We start from the raw sequence: 19,645 nt of genomic DNA on the forward strand, positions 1-19,645 counted from the left end.
TTGATGGAATTCTGTTTTCTTCATTTACTTCTGCTGTTTCTCCTTTCTCTTGAACCCTCTGCTGCATGAGGGATCTAAAATAGTTTATAGTAGCTTGGGGTTCCTTAAAGAAACTGGAGAAGGTGCCAGGCTCCCTTTTGGGGATAAGCCTCTGTTTTTCTTTATGGAAGCTCAAGAGTGTAAACAGAAAATCTCAGCTCTTAAACTGCTTGATTTTGTATTGTGTTATGTGATTTATTGGCTAAAATAGTTATTGCAACACAGGCTACTCTTGGGTTCTTAAGGAACAGTGTAGTTTAGACACTTAGAAATGTCTTCGTTTAAAAAAAATTGTGTTTTTACTTACACTGTAAAAGCATCACATGGTTTAGCCTTTTTGGACGCCCAAGATTGAGTATGGGCTCTGTCCAGTGCTCAGAGATTTAGTTAAAAGATAGGTGGTCCCTATCTAAACAAAATTGCTCTCCTCATACAATGCTATGATAGATTTCTATAATTTTTTGTTTGATTTTGCATCTGTCTTTAATCTCCCACCAGACGTTTTCTCTCTGTACCTTGAGATGCACATTTTGCTATCTGATTTTTCATCTAAGCATTGTTTCCTTCAATATGCAGATCTAAGGCTATTTAGCTGACAACTGCCAGGGGAATAAACCATGTTATCAAAAGTTCACAAGTCTAAGATTGGAAGAAAAAAAGGGAGGTCTTAGGAAACTATAAGATGTACTTCTATCAGTATGTTTTTATGTGTTGTGTACACGGCTTCACTACTAAAATATGTAAAATAGCTCTAATTAGTTGGCTTGAAGAAAAACAAAAGCACTTAAATCAAATACCTTAACACAAAAAGGTAAGACTACTCAACTGCTTTTTCAAGTTCATGGGATTTAAGTAAAATCTTTAATAAATAAGCTAGCTGTGAAATTATTGGTAAAGTAATATTAAAAATGTCTTAAGAATTCCCAGCATACATGTTTGCTTGCATTTATTGATCAAGCAATTGCATACTTATCCCGGCTAAATACTATAAGCTGTCAAAATTTGGCATAGGAGTTACAAATCTATAAACCCAACCCAAAACAGAATGATCTTTGCTTGTGTAATTCTTTTCTTTTCTTTTTCTTTATTTTTTTTTTTGAGATGGAGTCTTGCATCACCCAGGCTAGAGTGCAATGGCATGATCTCAGTTCAACCAACCTCTGCCTCCTGGGCTCAAGCAATTCTCCTGCCTCAGCCTCCCGAGTAGCTTGGATTATAGGCATGTGCCACTGTACCTAGCTAATTTTTGTATTTTTTGTAGAGATGGGGTTTCACCATGTTGCCCAGGCTGGTCTTGAACTCCTAACCTCAGGTGATCCACCTACCTCAGCCTCCCAAAGTACTGGAATTACAGGTGTGAATCACTGTTCCAGGCCTGCTTGTGTACTTTTTTTTTTTTTTGAAATGGAGTCTTGCTGTGTCGCCCAGGATGGAATGCAATGGCATGAGCTCAGCTCACTGCAACCTCCAATTCCTGGGTTCAAGCAATTCTTCTGCCTCAGCCTCCCAAGTAGCTGGGACTACAGGCATGTGCCACCACACTCAGCTAACTTTTGTATTTTTAGCAGAGACGAAGTTTCACTATGTTGGCCAGGATGGTTTCCATCTCTTGACCTCATGTTCTGCCTGTCTCAGCCCTCCAAAGTGGTAGGATTACAGGTGTGAGCCACCATGCCCAGACCTGTGTAATTTTTAATAAGTAATAAATTGATATTGTTTAATAAGAATAGCTACATCTTGAATTATTTAGTAAAATTACCATAACTTCTAATCTTGTGGCTTTAGGCAATCTAGTCCACAGGCAGTAAGGAGGGTGTTTTGGGAAAGGACTGTTACTGTCTTTGTTTCAAAGCTAGATTACAAACTAAGTTCCTCCTAAAGTTAGTTTTGCCTACACACAGGAAAGAACAAGAACAGCTTGGAGGTTAGAAGCAAGATGGAGTTAGTTAGGTTATCTCTTTTTCTCTGTCTCAGTTATAATTTTGCAATAATGAGTTTCATAATGTTAAATGACAGCTATCACAGTTTTCATAAATGATCTAGGTAAATGATTAAAACAATTAGCTAAATGTAATGGGATGAATACTTGTAGACAAACTTGTCATAATTTAAAATATAAAGTTATATTCAATTAAATAATAGATATTTCATTATTTGGGTATTTTCCAATAAAAATATATTGTAGGAAAACATTTTTTCTAAAAGAAAGTATTCTTTTTAAAAAGATGAACAATTTTTGTCTAATTCAAAGTTTATTTAAAAACTGTATTGAAACAAGGTAAAAGGAACTAGGAAATAAGAGATATTAAAGAAAGTTATAAAAATAAAGAGGAATTTTATAGTAAGAAAGCTTAAAGAGAAATAATTTTATGTGAGAAAGAATCTTGTATGGTAAATTTAGTCCTAGAATAAAATGACTGGTTATTAAAGAGGGCTGTTCAAGACAAACCAGAAAGTCCAAGCATGTCATGAATGGTCTATGTAAGTCACCATAAAAGGATTTATTGGGTGGGAAAAAAACTTCTGCCCAGGCACAGTGGCTCACGCTTGTAATCCCAGCACTTTGTAAGACCGAGGTGGGTGGATCACCTGAGGTCGGGAATTTGAGACCAGCTTGACCAACATGGAGAAACCCTGTCTCTTCTAAAAATACAAAATTAGCCAGATGCGGTTGTGCATGCCTGTAATCCCAGCCAGTCAGGAGGCTGAGGCAGAAGAATCACTTGAACCCAGGAGGTGGAGGTTGCAGTGAGCCCAGATTGTGCCATTGCACTCCAGCCTGGGCATCAAGAGCAAAACTCCACCTCAAAAAAAATTTTTATATGCTCAAGCTGCTTATAATTAAAGGGAAATTATAATGCTCTTTCTAGAGATTTGCTTTGATGTTAAGAAAAACTTATACACTAAAGAACTGATTAGAACAATAAAATTTTCTTAAGGGATTGATTTACTTGTAATAAATTATGGGAAATACTAATTTTTTTTAACCCATAGTTCAACTTTTATTTCATCAAAACCATTTTTGGATTTCTCTCCCCTTTCAAAAGGTGTGAAATAGTAATGCTCTCCTTCAATTCATTTTCAGTCCATATAAGCTTTTTTTCCATCAAGTTCTGTTTGTTGGGGCCTGATGCTAACAATGTTTTTCTCAAAGGTCTAAAGAAGATGTTTTCTTCCAACATAATATTCTGTGCACTGCAGATGATTTTTTCTTTTGTCTTTTGGTAAGTGGCTTAACAGATTTTATGTTTTATCAAAACAATTTCTATGTCATTGTTATTAAGTTTTGGTTTGCTTAGAAAAAAAAACTGAGATTTTAAAAAAATTCTTAAATTAAAGTTGTTACATTCACGTATCTTTCTATATGTGCTTTTAAAGTCCTTGTGACGTTGAGTCACAGGGCTCTTACTCTTGAGTCTAAAAAGGACACCAAGTCCTGCTAAATCTTAAATACTGACAACAATTAAAACCTCATCTTCAGGTCCAGTAGAAGATGTCAATCAAAATAAATGGCATTCCTGAGGAACAGGGCCATACATTAAAGGTATATAACTCCTCAAGGCCCAGGGATTATTGCAGAAGACGAAGGCATGTGAGATTGTAAGGGTGGGTTTTGAGAGATAAAATAAGTTCAGTTTATCTATAAATTAACCATTAATGTCAAAGAAACACCGATGTAAGACCAGTATATGGGCCCCCTGAGTCAGATTAACAAGGTTTTCTTGAAGCATTAATCTACTCCTTAATAAAGGCTATAAAGGTTACAAAAGGCTTATGGAAATTATATCTTATGGTCAAGATCAAAATTTTATAATTATTTATAACCTTTTGGAAAAAAATTAATTGGCTTCATGGTGTTTTTATTAGGACTTATTGTTTGGAAAATTAAGTCTCCTCTCTCAAGGAATGAAAGTTTTCTTTTGAAAAATGAGGCCTTTTTTTGAATCCTTCCGTTATCATGTTAGTTAAATAAATGACTTATTTTACAATGACCTGTGACCCTATTTTGTAATATCAAGTGTTTTAAACCCCTGATATTTGATAAGCTTTCCAAAATCAAATTATAAATTATGTCTTTTTCCCACCTAATTAATTCTTTAAGATATTAGCTTCCCTAAAGGCCAAAAATGACATGTTTGGTTTATTTGGTATAAAAATTATATATGAAGCACTGTTAAGTATGAAATGGTTTTTGGTTTTCTTTGGGCTGTATTTGCATAAACATGTTATTGTTGTATGTTCCAAAATTATGGGAAACTCCTATAATTCTGATACAACTTAGTTATCAGTAATAATTATCATTATTATGTTAAATTATTATGTGCCACAGAGGTAACACATTTCCTTGTCAATTGTGTCTTTATGGCTATCTTAAAACTTTTTGTTATCCACGGACAATTGTTGTCTTATTTTGGTCCTCTTTGGAAGGTAGTTTTATAATCAGCTATAAAACTCTAACAGGTTCTCTTGAATGCGGGTTTCTGATAACTTTGTAGATTGTGACATCAGAATAGAGGAAAAACTTTCAGGTCTCATGAAGAGCTGAAATGTTCATGAATATCCAGCAGAAGAGGAATCAACTGCATGGACTGAACTAATAGAAGACTGAAGTAATCTTTTTAACTTTCTGCCTAAAACGTTGATCCTTTGTTTTGTTTTTCAGAGTCAAGGAAACTTTTCTTTTGAGCTATCGACAACTTTTAATGATTAAGTATACTTCTATGAACAAAACTTGGAGCACCTTTGTTTCTCTCTACCCAGTTTCTCAGAATTTGGAAACTGAGTATTCTTAACTTATGACAATATAGTTATTTGCATTAGTGCAATAAGAATCTGTTTTCATTTATAACAGGACACAATTGGAAAAACTGGCTATTTTACAAGGGCTTTGACTAGAAAGGTGTGTGCTTTCAGTTAAAGAATCAAACTTGCTTATAGAGCAATAAAAGCCTCTTGGGAAAACTGGCCTCATACCTTGTCTACACAATCCCTGTACAGGGTTTCTGACTTGTGTTGAGTAAAGAATGTCACTTCTGACAGGCCCAGGAGTCCCAAGCTATCTCAGTGTCTCGAGAGGAGAAGAATTCATCCAACTCTTAGGTATTTGATGTTACAAATCCATGGCTGGGCTCGGCTTTAAAAAAGTCTTATCTGAGATTCCTTCTATGGAACAAAGTTCCATCAAAGTCATTTTTAAAAACCTATGTAAAAAATAATTATTCTTGTTGCACTTTATGCAAATAATCTGGCCAAGTATAATAAAGCAAATTGGTCCTACTGTGATTTGTCTTAAGTAAAAATGGGAAACTGAAGAGAGAAAAGTTATGTTTCAAAAACTATAGCACAACTATTGTGGATTCTAGTCTTTCCTAATGTTTTTTGATTTTTATTATTATCTATAATTTGGACTGAATTCCAATTTTTCCTAGCTATGAGTCTCCAAAATAATATTTTCATTTTTTTCTGCTTTCCTTTCCTTTCCCCCGATTTTTTGTAATTTGAAATCACTGCAAACTAAGCTGTTCTTTCCCAAAGCCCTGTGAACTGAATCTAGACAACTTGAACTTCAGAAGAAAATAACAGCAACCTATTTACATACATAAGCCACTTTTGTACCTGCCTACTGATATATGGATATATTGATATGTGACCTATATAGATTTTCCGGGATTGTTCTTTTGTTTGTTCTTGTTTTTCTCCCTTCCTCCCTATATTTTCTCTTCATAGAATATAAGACTTCTCAACCTGCTAAAAAATGAGCTTTCCTAATAACTCAGGACCTACCTGTCCAGGAATAAACCATCCTATCCATGAGAGTTCAGACAAACCCTGAGACCAGAGACTCTTTCTTACAAAATGCTCTCTCCAAAGGACTTTTTAAAAGATTGCTTCTCGGCCTTTTGGCTAAGATCAAGTGTGAAGATTTTTTTAAAAGAAAAAGGGGAAAATGTGAAAGGAAAATAAATCTTGGGGTCCCCATATCACTATGCTAAAGGGAAAAGTCAAGCTGGGAACTGCTTAGGACAAACCTGCCTCTCATCCTGTTCATTGTCATCCCTCTGCTCACTGAGATAAATGCATATCTGATTGCTTCCTTTGGAAAGGATAATCAGAAACTCAAAAGAATGCAACCATTTGTCTTTCACCTACCTAAGACCTGGAAGCCCCTTCCCTGTTTGAGTTGTCCTGCCTTTTGGACAGAACCAATGTACATCTTATATATATTGATTGATGTCTCATGTGTCCCTAAAATATATAAAACCAAGCTATGCCCCAGCCACCTTGGGCACATGTTATCAGGATCTCCTGAGGCTGTGTCACGTGTGTGTATCCTCAACTTTGGCAAAATAAACTTTCTAGAATAACTGAGACCTGTCTCAGATATTCAGTGTTCACACCTTCATCACTCTCTGTAGAGTCTGACTTTCTTGCTTCTAACTCCCATTGTCCTAGTTATTGAGATGCTAATCTCAGCTGATGAAGATCTTTTTGCTTTTTTTCCCTCCTCATGCCATCTTATATAGGAATGATGAATATTTTGAATGGCAGCTGCATGCAAAGACCCTTCCATTTAAGTGATTAAAGTTTCTTTGGTTGCCTGTCTTGAGTCCTAGAAATCAAGGATCCTGGATTCAATGTAAATATTTGTCTAGTGATATTTCCATATTCTTTTTTCCCTTCCCACTTATTTAACTTCTTTCTCCCATGTACACCCATGTCCCAAATTCAATCTTAAGTACTTATCCTCCTTCCTTGTTTCCATGTTCTAACTTGTAGTCTTAACTGTGAATCTGCTTATGTTCTTATAACCTTCTCCAGTTTGCAATGATTGTCCCCATGTTTGCCAAGGCAGGTACTAGAAGAGCAATAGCTGGTTAAAAAACAATATAACTAATATCTGCTGAAGTTATGGCCAAAGATAATGATGACGGAACCTAACACTTATTACACAGTGACTCGAAAATAATTTTTAACACTTAAACAAAATCTTAGTATTTACTAAGTGCTTACTATATTCCAAGCAAAATCACAATATAAACTGGGCATTTGCCGGGCGCGGTGGCTCAAGCCTGTAATCCCAGCACTTTGGGAGGCCGAGGCGGGTGGATCACGAGGTCAAGAGATCGAGACCATCCTGGTCAACATGGTGAAACCCCGTCTCTACTAAAACTACAAAAAAATTAGCTGGGCATGGTGGCACGTGCCTGTAGTCCCAGCTACTCAGGAGGCTGAGGTAGGAGAATTGCTTGAACCCAGGAGGCGGAGGTTGCGGTGAGCCGAGATCGCGCCATTGCACTCCAGCCTGGGTAACAAGAGCGAAACTCCGTCTCCAAAAAATAAATAAATAAATAAATAAATAAATAAATAAACTGGGCATTTAATTATAATATCCATTTTTCAGATGAGTTAGCTAAGGCACAGAGAGGCTAAGTAACTTTTCAACGGTCACACAGCTAGCAAATTGGTAGTAGAGCTGAAGTAGGACCAGGTCTGTCTGACATAGAGCCTTGTCTGTTAATTACCTTACAATTGAGTAACTGCCTCACTGCCTCCTGATGGGTTTTGCCTAAAAAAGCAACCACTTTTTTGAACACTTATAACAAATAAATTCTGAATATTTGAAGACTAACGTTATCCTTTGCTTCATAAGTATGCAAATCCCTAGGGTCAGTAAAGATTCTCAGTCAGGAAAAAGTCAATACATATGAAAATATATACAGTACAGCAATATATATGTCAGAGGCATTTGAACCAAAGCAACTTAATCTTGAATAGGGGCTGGGTAAAATAAGGCTGAGACCTACTGGGCTGCATTCCCAGATGGTTAGGCATTCTAAGTCACAGGATGACATAGGAGGTCAGCACAAGACACAGGTCTTAAAGACCTTGCTGATGAAACAGGTTGCAGGAAAGAAGCTGGCCAAAACCCACCAAAACCAAGATGGTGACAAACGTAACCACTGGCTATCTTCACTGCTACACTCCCACCGGCGTCATGACAGTATACGGATGCCGTGGCAACATCAGGAAGTTACCCTATACATCTAAGAAAGGGGATGCATGAATAATCCACCCCTTGTTTAGCATATAATCAAGAAATAACTATTAAAATGGGCACCCAGCAGCCCTGGGGGATGCTCTGTCTGTGGAATAGCCATTCTTTGTTCCTTTATTTTCTTAATAAAATTGCTTTCACTTTACCATGTGGATTTGCCTAGAATTATTTCTTGTGTGAGATCCAAAAACTCTCTCATGGGGTCTGGATAGGGACCTCCACTTCTGATAAAATATACAGAAAAAGTGAAAAAGAATTATGTATTTAACTAAGAAAATTTCTGATAAGCACTATTTCTTTTACTGTTATTTACTAATAAATTCATATTAATCAATTATTTATTTTAAATATTAAATTCATTTGTATGTCAGATGTGTAGACAAAAAGATTCAAACTCTAAAATATTTGAAGATACTTATTCGGAGTCAAATGTGAATGACCAATGGCCCTTGACATAGCCCCAGGAGATCCTGACAACATGTCCCCAAAGCAGTTGGGCTGCAGCGTGGTTTTTATACATCTTAGGGAGATAGTTTGCACTCAAGAGATCTGCCCACCTCAGTTTCCCAAAGTACTGGGATTACAGGCATGCCCCACCGTGCCTGGCCTCAGGTTTGCTTTATGCCCTTGGCCAAGAGAAGGGGTCCATTTAGTTGGTTGGGGGGCCTAAGAAGTTTATTTTTGGTTTACAAATATTTTATTGTCCTGGCAATTAACATCTGTTTAAAATGAGGTCCTAACTACTATGCTCATAGGCTTACTTTTGAGAAAGAAGCTCAGAATGATGTTCTAGTATATTCCTATTTTCTATTTCTGCTTACTTGCTTACATTACCCCCTCATTTGAGATTAATTCCAAGATTAATCAAAATTTATCTAAATTCTAAGATCAAGTAGCTGTTGATGAAAATAGTCAAACTCTGTAAAATATTTTTAGAGATTTATTCTGAACCAAATATGAGTGATCATGGCCCGTGACACAGCCCTCAAGAGCTCTTGAGAACATGTGCCCAAAGTGTTCAGGGTACAGCTTGGGTTTATATATTTTAGGGAGGCATGAGACATCAATCAAATACATTTAAGAAATACATTGGTTTGGTTCAGAAAGGCAGGACAACTCAAAGCTGGGGAGCAGGGCGGTGCTTCCAGGCTATAGGTAAATTTAAACATTTTCTCATTAAAAATTGGTTGAGTTTGTCTATAGACCAGGGATCAATCGAATAGAAATCTTCAGGTTAACATAAAAGACTGTGGAAGCCAAGGTTCTTTTGAAGTCTTATAGTGGCTGCCAGTAGAGACAATAGATGACAAATGTTTCCTGTTCAGATCTTTAAAAGGTGCAAGACTTTTAGTTAATCTCTTCAGGATTGGGAGGGCCTGGAAGAAAAAGATCTAGCTATGTTAATAGAGAATCTTTACAAGCGCACATTTTCCCCCGCAAAGGATGGCTTTGCAGGGCCATTTCAAGATATGGCAGAGAAACATGTTTTGGGGTAAAGTATTTTGATTTTCTTCCTTGTTTTGTCTGAGTCAGATTGGAAAGTAAGTCACAATATACATAGTTAAATAAAACACATCTGATGAGAATTTATGGTTTGTAGGGCATGATGCCCCAGACCCCTTAGACAGGAATTTGGTCTAGATTTGAAAAATCAGAGCTTAGTCCTCATAGCAATAGAAAAAAGTGATGTTTCCAGGTCTGAAAACCTGATACTGACCTTCTGGCCTGTGGTAGCACATCCAGTTTAAGGCAAACTCCCTTCATGATTTATTCATGCAATTTAAGGATTCTTGGGAATTGCCATTACTGAGAAGTTAGGAGTTTCTGTTATTTTTTTCTATCTAAAAAATTCCATGGTGGAGTATTTATCAGGAGGAGATTTTCACTAAAGAAGAACCCTCGGTTTTAGATGATTTAGATTTAGATTTCAGATGATGTCATTTGTTTAGTAACATGAATCAGCACGAGAATCAGTCTGGACATTGTACAGAGAATAAGAAAATGAGCTGTTTTCCCCATATAGGAACATCATGCCAACAGGACCGCAATCTTTTCATGGCTGATATCTGATGGCTGAGCAAAGTGTCTAAAGGCATAGCCTGATTATTTCTAAATTAATATGGAATTTGTATTATTTTATGTTTCAAGGACTCTGATGGTTTTTTTCAAGTTGTTTTTGATTGATCTATCATTTGAGAAGGACAATTTTATACACTTCTGGGCTTCTGCCCAACATTTTGACAAGCTGACAATAATTCAAATTTGACTTTGGCATGGTAAGCAAGATTTTCCTTGCTCTAACTCCAAATGCACTCTATGACTCTCACCGCCCTCTGTTGGCTGGAACAAGAGGTGCTGGCTCGGGTAGAATTGCTCTGTCAGTAACCTAAAATCTATTTCTAGTGGTAGATGTGCAAGACACTTCGCTCCTTGGAGGTTACCCTCCGGAATAGTTTGACCTTAAGTGTCTTAAATTTAATATCCATTTTAGAAGTTGTAAGAATAATTGATATTCATCATATATAATAGTACGGTGGTGTGTAAGACTATAGATTTTGCAGACAGACATCCTGTTACTTTATGATCTTGGGCAAGTGATAACATGTCCCTAACTCTTCCCTTACCCAGCTTGCCTGGGTCATTGCAGAAAGGAATGAAATAGTGTTTGCAAAGCACCTTACACAGTTTCTAGGAGAGATGTAGTGCTTAATAAATGTTGTTCTTCCTCTCTACTCTCACTCATGCTCCCTTATGCACCCACACAAATATTTCTAGGTGTATTAATTCATCTTGCATTGCTATAAAGGAATACTTTGAGACTGGGTAAATCATAAAGAAAAGTGGTTTATTTGGCTCATGGTTCTGCAGGCTGTACAAGCATGCCACCAGCATCTGGCAGGCTTCTGATGAGGTTTCATGAAGCTTTCACTTGCAGCAGAAGGCAAGGGGAACCAGTGTGTCACATGGTGAGAGAAGGAGCAAGAGTGAGAGGCGAAGTGGTGCCAGACTCTTCTCACATGAACTAATAGATCTTGCATGAACTGATAGAGTAAGAACTTGCTCATTGCCAGGGAGAGAGTTCCAAGCCATTCGTGAGTGATCTGTCCCTGTGATCCAAACACCTCCCACTAGGTCTAGCTTCCATCATGGGGGATCACCATTTCAACAGGAGACTTGAAGGGGACAAACATCCAAACTAGGGATGAGTCCATAGCAAAACTCCTGCAGATGCATTATTTCATCTTACAACAACCTCCTATCCTGGCAAATAAGTAGTACAAAAGCTACACTCCGCACAATGTTGATTCACAATTTTGTTTGCTCACATCACACTGGTTCTTCTTCATAGAATTATAAAGTGTGATATCCTTCTACCACCACCATCATTTCTTCCACCTAACATTCTTTTTCATTTTCCTAGGTGCAAAGAACTGAATGTGTTGCAGTCCATTGAATGAATCCAAAATTCATATGTTGAATTTCTCACCTTCAGTGGGATGGTATGAGATGATGGGGCCCTTAGGAAGCAATTAGAGTGAAGCCCTCATGAATGGGATTAGTGATCTTCTAAAATGAACCTGAGAGAGCTCTTTCATCTTCTTTCTGCCACGTGAAGACACAAAGAGAAGATGACCATCTAGGAACCAGGCCCTCACCAGACACAAAGTAAGTCTCTGGCACCTTGATCCTGAATTTCTCAGTTTCCAGAGTAGTGAAAAATAAGTGTTGTTCAACAACCCAGTTCATGGTATTCTATTGTAGCAACCCAAATGGACTAAGACACTTGGATTAAAAAAAAAAAAAAAATATTTGTTAACTGCTTTTCTTTCTTTGTCTTCTCTTTCTCTGTTCATTCTTTTCTTTTCTTTTTTCTTTCTTTCTTTCTTTCATTCTATCTTTCTTTTCTTTCTTTCTTCTTCTTTCTCTCTCCCTCTCTCTCTTTCTTTTTTTGACAAAGTCTCACTCTGTCACCCAGGCTGGAGTGCAATGGTGCAATCTCGCCTCACTGCAACCTCCATCTCCTGGGTTCAAGTGATTCTCCTGCCTCAGCCTCCTGAATAGCTGGATTACAGGAATGCGTTACCACACCTGGCTAATTTTTGTATTTTTAGCAGAGATGGAGTTTCACCATGTTGATCAGGATGGTCTCGAACTCCTGACCTCATGATCTACTTGCCTTTGCCTCCCAAAGTGCTGGGATTACAGGTATGAGCCACTGTGCCCAGCCAACTGTTCATATTTCATAGTTGAATGTCATTAAACGTTGTTTAACATGGATAAAATAACTTAGAAATAGAGGAGATTATGTAGAGATAACAATTAGGAAATAAAGACAGAAATAATCAAAAGTGGTTACCCAATGGGAGTGGTACTTGAAATGGGTGGAGAGGAAGGCAGAAGACTTTTACTTTGATTTTAGAGTTTTTTGTATTGTTTAATTTTTTTTACATGTTCATGTATTGTTTATAATTATCTTTTGTGTGTGTGTGTGTGAGACAGAGTCTCGCTGTCACCTGGCTGGAGTGCAGTGGCATTATCTCAGCTCACTGCAACCTCCGCCTCCCGGGTTCAAGCTGTTCTCCTGCCTCAGCCTCCCGAGTAGCTGAGACTATAGGAGCATGCCACAATGCCCAGCTAATTTTTGTATTTTTAGTAGAGATGAGGTTTCACCATGTTGGTCAAGATGGTCTTGATCTCTTGTCTGCCTTGGCCTCCCAAAGTGCTGGGATTATAGGTGTGAGCCACCAAGCCCAGCCTATAATTATCTTTCAGACTTTCAAATCTTTCCTAAATAGTATAGTTCAGAGATCCTTAAGGCTTAATGTCTGTGCCTGAGGAATGGTAAGGTGTTATGCTGGGTGTATTTGTTAAGGCAGGCTATTGCTATAAGAAATTAACCTCAAAATATATTATGTCTCAAACACCACAGAAGTCTATTTGTTGCTCTCAGAAAAAAGCAGTTCCAAATGGGTGAGGTGGAGCTGGAAAAGTGGGAGGAGGAAAGGAGAGGATGACATGTTCCACACAATCATTCGAGGACCCAGGCTGGCAGAGGCTCTGCCATCTTCAGCATGTGGTTAAGGTCACCTGGGAATTAGCATCCAGCCAGCACAAGGGGAAGGAACATGAAGAAGTATGCCTAGAATTGTTATGCATCAGGCCTGGTAGTGCTGCACATTGCTCTGCTCATATTGCATTGATTGGAACTCAGTCCATTGGCCACACCTAATTGCAAGAGAGGCTGAGATACCCAGGAAGAAAAGAACATGGATTTTGGTTAGTAACTAGCAGATCTGTCACACAGGATCACAATATATCCTTTTAGGATCCCTATTTCGGAGGACCCATAGTCAAGTCTCATAATGCTAGGACAAAACCCTCACTCTAAAGATAGGATGTAAAAGATTCTTTTTGGCACAGCCCCTCAGCCCACCTCTAATTTCAGCTTTAATTGAATAGTTCCCAAGCTCACTGTCCAGTGACCCACACCTAGTGGAATTGAAACTGTCGGTTATTCGTTCTGTGTTTTTTTTCTGAAGCCGCAGGAGTTCCCTCAGCCCATATGCAGGACAGCCCAAAAGTACAGGGAGAGTTAACACCATAGGAACAAACCTCAACCAAAGATGTATGGATAAGGCAGATAAGAGCAGGTCCATCACTGCTTTATTCATATTAGCCAAAGTGGAAACAACCCAATGCCCATCAACAGAAGAATAGATACATTTGTTATGGTATATTCATAAAATAAAATACTGCATGGCAATCAAATAGAACAAAATACTGAAATAAGCAACAATGTGGCTGACTCTCAGAGATATTAAGAGGGTGATATAAGCCAAATTTAAAAGAATACATGCTGTATGATTTCACTTGTATATAGTTCAAAAATAGGCAAAACTACTCAATGAAGATAGAAGTTGGAATAATGATTACTTTGCCGGGGGGTTGGAATACAGACCCAGAAGAAGCAAGAGGAAACCTTTCTAGGTGATGGGAATTTTCTATATCTTGATTTGTGTGGGGATAACATAAGTGTACACACATACAATAATTCATGAAGCTATTAGGATTGGTGCTTTGGGTGTATGTGTATTATCCCTCCATAAACGTTAAAAAAATACTGAGGGTTCTATTCCCAAGAAAAAAGCAATGAACAATATTTGTGATATCCACTCCAAGGGGGGGCCTGAGAACTCAGGATCTTAGTCTTCCTATACTATCTACCTCCAATGCCTGTCTCACTGACCCTCGGAAGGAGAAGGATCTGCAGAGCACGTTCTCAGGACAGTCACTCCTGAGGCTAGTGGGAATCGTGATTGCTACTTGAATTGGAATAATTGGAACAGACATGAAAAAGAAATGCAGACAGATCTCTTCAAATTTAAACCTATGACGTAAAATGCAATTTCATAAGCACTGTAGGAGGCCTGAGTTTTTCCTGCTGGAGCCACTAGCGAAGATACATCTGGAAATGTGATTAGCTACGGTAAGCACAAACAATCACAGATTTCGATTGACAGCTTGGAGGCCTCCTTTCCTTCCCGCTATCATCATCCTAATACTACATTGAAATGTGTGGTTCCTAAGGTCTTCACTGGTTGGAACCCAGAAATATCTTCACCTGCATTTTATTTGGTAGCAGGCTTAATTTAATAAAGCAGCTAGTGAAGACTTTCTGCTGTCAAAATTATTCAAAGCCTCTTCTAAATGACTTCCTCCAAAATACAGTGTTTATCTGTTTGTTAAACACTTCATTTAAACTTAGTGTTTATTTCTCCCTAAAAATATGTCAGATTGAGGATTTCTGGGTCAGTAATTTATACAAGATTCGATAGAGTCACAAGTCCTGATACTTCATTATTTTCCAATGGAAAAATTTATCAGGAATAATATAATAGATTGTTAGTTGCCTCACTTTTTTTCTTGAAATTAAATGGGCAGAACTTTGAAAAACTTAAGAGAATTGTAGAGTTGGGTTTTCCTGTTTGTTTTTAACTTACCTCTTCTCTGCCTTTAACTCTGGACAAGAATGACTTTAGGTTAAGCTGCCTGAGCGCAGTATTAACTTCCAGTTATTGGTTCTTGGTTCTTTTTTTTTATTTTGAGACAGAGTCTTGCTCTGCCACCCAGGCTGGAGTGCTGTGGTGTGATCTCGGCTCACTGCAACCTCCCATGTTTAACCAATTATCAGCTATTCTCCTGCCTCAGCCTCTGGAGTCATTGGGATTACAAGCACCCACTACTGTGCCCAGCTAATTTTTGTATTTTTAGTAGAGTCGGGGTTTCAGTGTGTTGGCCAGGCTAGTCTTGAACTCCCGACCTTAAGTGATCTGCTCCCCTCTGCCTCCCAAAGTGCTGCAATTACAGGCATGAGCCACCATGCATGGCCTAATTCTTGTACAAAAGCAACATTTTAACATCTTAGCAATAGTCGATGTCTGCGTTCTTACAAATCTGCCTTCTGGTAAACCAGGTAGCTATATTGAGGGCCCTGAAGCAGGACTGTGAATTTGGCTCCCACATTTTCTTTTTCTGTTTGTTTGTTTGGGTTTTTTTTAATGGTTAAAAACACATAACATTAAATTTTCCATCTTAATCATTTTTAAGTGTACAGTTAAGTAGTGTTAAGTATATTCACATTGTTATGCCACACATGTCAGGAATGTTTTCATCTTGCAACACTGAAACTCTATACCCATTAGACACAAATTCCCCCTCCCCTCTCCAGCCCTTGGTAACTACCTTTCTACTGTCTGTTTCTATGATTTTGACTACTTTGTTTTGTTTTGTTTTGAGATGGGAGTCTTGATGTGTTGCCCAGGCTGGAGTGCAGTGGTGCAATCTCGGCTCACTGCAACCTCTGAATCCCGGGTTCAAGCAACTCTCCTGCCTCAGCCTCCTAAGTGGCCAGGATTACAGGTGTGAACCACTGCGCCTGGCCTTGATTTTGACTACTTTGGATACTTCATAAATTGAATCATACATTATTTGTCCTTTTGTGACTCGTTTATTTTGCTTAGCCTATGTCCTCAAGCTTTGTCCATGTCCCCACACTTTCTTTTTCACCACTCTTTGGTAGAAAACCACTGGGTGACCTGGGTTCATTCCCATCTGCTGGAGGCATGAACTAGGAGTCGTTTTAGTGTTGTTCACAATTGGACTTTTCACCGAAGCATTTTGCAGGTTTTTCTATCTCTGTCATGAGTGATTGATAAAAATTTCTTTGCAAATCTTCCCGTGCTAAGTCACCTCATTCACACTCTAGAATGAAAAACTAGGGGACTCGAATTTGTTCACTTATTGAAGGCCCAGACTAGGCCCTTAAGAATGATCATCCCTTGATTATAGGAACTCTCTCAGTGTACCTTTGAAATGAGGAGGGTATGGCAGATTGTATTTTATAAAAAATGGCTGCAATAGCATTTCTAGCCCTACATGCTCTTCTTAACCCTGCCAATTCCCCATCAACACTTGGAATTACATCACCTTTCCTTGAATCTGGGCAGACATTAGTGCTTGCCTCAATGAACAGAATGTAGTATAAATGCATGACTGCCAAGGATAGGTCATAAAAGATAATATAACTTCTAGATGATTCTCTCTCTCTCTCTCTCCCTCTCTTTATCTCTCTTGGACATGAGCCTGTAGAGTCCCTAGCCACCTTGTAAGAAGTCCAGCTATCCTAAAGTCAGACTTCTGGAGAGACCGTGTGCAAAGACTACATAGAAATGGAGTTGTCCAAGGAGCCAGTAGTTCCAGCCCCCAGCTGATTGAGTCTTTTTAGCCTGGCAGCAGACATGTGAGTGAGCAAGCCTTCAGATGACGCCAGCCCTAGCCATTGTCTGACTGTAATTGCATGAGAAAAGCTGAGCAAGAACTGCCTAGCAGAGCCCAGTCAACCCCCACCAACCACGAAAGATAATAATAATGACCATTGTTGTTTAAGCCACTAGGTTTTAGGCAAGTGCCACCATGCCCAGCTTATCTTTTAATTTTCTGTAGAGATGGAGTCTCCCTGTGTTACCCAGGCTGGTCTTGAACTCCTGGGCTCATGTGATCTTCCTGCCTCAGCCTCTTAAAGTGTTGGGATTACAGGCATGAACTACCATATAAATAAGTAAATTACCCTTGTGAGACCTCAGAAAATTATAGGCCTCCCACAGGTCTGATTTAATGATTCATTCATTTACTTTTAAATGTGGATTAAGGCTGGGTATGGCGGCTCATGCCTGTAATCCCAGCACTTTGGGAGGCCGAGGCGGGTGTATCCCCTGAGGTCAGGAGTTTGAGAGCAGCTGGCCAACATGATGAAATCCTGTTTCTATTAAAAATACAAAAAAAAAATAGCTGGCCTGGTGGCAGGTGCCTATAATCCCAGCTACTCAGGAGGCTGAGGCAGGAGAATCACTTGAACCTGAGAGTCGGAGGTTGCAATGAGCTGAGATCAGGCCACTGTACTACAGCCTGGGCAGCAAGAGTGAAACTCCATCTCAAAAAATATATATATAAACGGATTATACATCTACTTTCAACCAGGCATTATATTAGAAAATGTCACAGCTGAAAATATTTTTTTAAAACACACAGTTTTTGCCCTAAAGGAAACAATGTCTGAAGGTGGTCCAGAAATTTAGCGCTTAGTAGCAGCAGGTAATGATTTCAAATAGTGACATCTCTGAGGTCCCATAGACATCATAAAACCAAATCCCTTAATCCTTTTTATAAATAAGCTGGCGGAAGTAATTGGGGAATGGATATTAGATGAATATGATCTTTAGGTTCCTGGCCAGAAACTTCCACAGGCTGCTATCAAATATTCTTTCCAGTTTTAGAGAAATTGTTGGCCTTGTCCCTTAGACCTGGATCGCCACTTCTACACTGACCAATTTGTTTATCTTCTGCGAGGCCAACACTTGTAACTCTCTGGTTTGTGACCTGGCTGCTAGTTCTACTTCCATATTGATTTTCTGATTCCTACACAGGTCTTCTGCAGTCTTAATTTGTCCCAGTTAGGTTAACTTTTACAAAGCCTGTCTCTTAGGACACACCAAGGTCCTCCAAACCTGGGAACTCTCAGCTTCTCCTCTTGCCAATGGTAACAATAAATCTAATCTTCCTTGTCAACCTTAAGCCTTGGAGTTCTGGCCCACATCATTATTGCTGACAGTGTTTCTGTGAAAGTTTCTACTGTCCTTTGGGCTCTGTTCTCTTGTCTTTTGGAGTTCTTCCTATTACTTAAGATATTTTTCCCTTTTTCTAAGAGAGCTTTCCTTACCCACTCTGCAACATTCCTAGAAAATATGTTTAAGTCCATTATTCTAAAATCTAGATTCTAAAGAATATGCTTGATTTGCTAATATTCATACTTTGTAATTAAATAAAAAATCCCTTTTGGCTTCTCCAAACGCTGGGTTCCAGGCACTTGTAACAAAATGCAAATAAGCCTGCTCTTCTGTAGGCCCTTGTCTGCAGAGTTTTAATAAACTGTAGTACTATGAGCTAAATTTGCATAGATCTACACTGCTTTTTTGAAATGTTAATATGCTGTCTTCCATTGACCTAGTAAGAGATATGTGACCTCAGCTAATTTCCCTGGTAAATCATTTGTCAAAAAGTATGAATATTCTTCCTGGCAAATAATCCTCATGCTATCATTTTTCTTAATGTAACATAAAAAGAGAAAGTGTTTCCCCTTCCCATATACAGGAAGATCTTTTAGGGGTGACTTTAGCAATCATTCTTTGACACACCCACATCACCTGCCACTGAGCATTCTGTGCTCAGTGATTGCTCGAAGTGTCAGTGCTGTAAAATGAAACCACATTCAGGTGATGATGGCCCAATGACGTCAACACAACCCTAAAGGTTTAGGATATTCCTCTTTAATGTGGTACCTTTCCTCTGCTCTAGCCTTTCATTAATACCATTCACCCTCCCTTCCCCTAACATTTTGTCAAAGAAATATCCACCTCTAAGAACTATCTAAATGACTTTCACTGCTGTTTTGAAGGGTACAATTCAAAAACATAATTTGCATCTTCTTGTCGTCCTGGTTGGTGGTATTAAGTAAATGTTAAAGCAAAACCTCCATGCTGTGCTTCTGCAGAGAGTAATTAGGTCTATCCCTTAACCAAAGCAGATTTTATGTACAACTCCCTGCATTTCTTAGTCGTAACACTCTCTTTCATAGAAACTGGTTCCACAGCTGCTTTTTCCCCTATATCTTTAAGCGCCACTATTACCTCAGCAACTAGCCATTACCTGTAGAAGCCATATGTCATTAGAGATAGCCTGCAGGAAATCCTCTGGTCAAAGAGCAATATGTGTTCATTGCTACTGAGCACTAAGAAAATATATTCAAGTGGGAAACATCATCTAGTTATTTTTCTTATGCAAACATATTACCCATGATAAAACTGAGATGACCAGCACTGGGGTTCCTCAAGATCTTAAAAAATATTGACTTCACGGCCTACTCTATCAGCCAGAACGCTCTGAATTGCAAGTGACAGAAAAATCATGTTTTTTTGTTTTTTTTTTTTTTTTTTT

Source organism: Cebus imitator, unplaced genomic scaffold (genome assembly GCF_001604975.1).
Source record: "Cebus imitator isolate Cc_AM_T3 unplaced genomic scaffold, Cebus_imitator-1.0 Scaffold414, whole genome shotgun sequence".
In the NCBI taxonomy this organism is placed as follows: Eukaryota; Metazoa; Chordata; class Mammalia; order Primates; family Cebidae; genus Cebus; species Cebus imitator.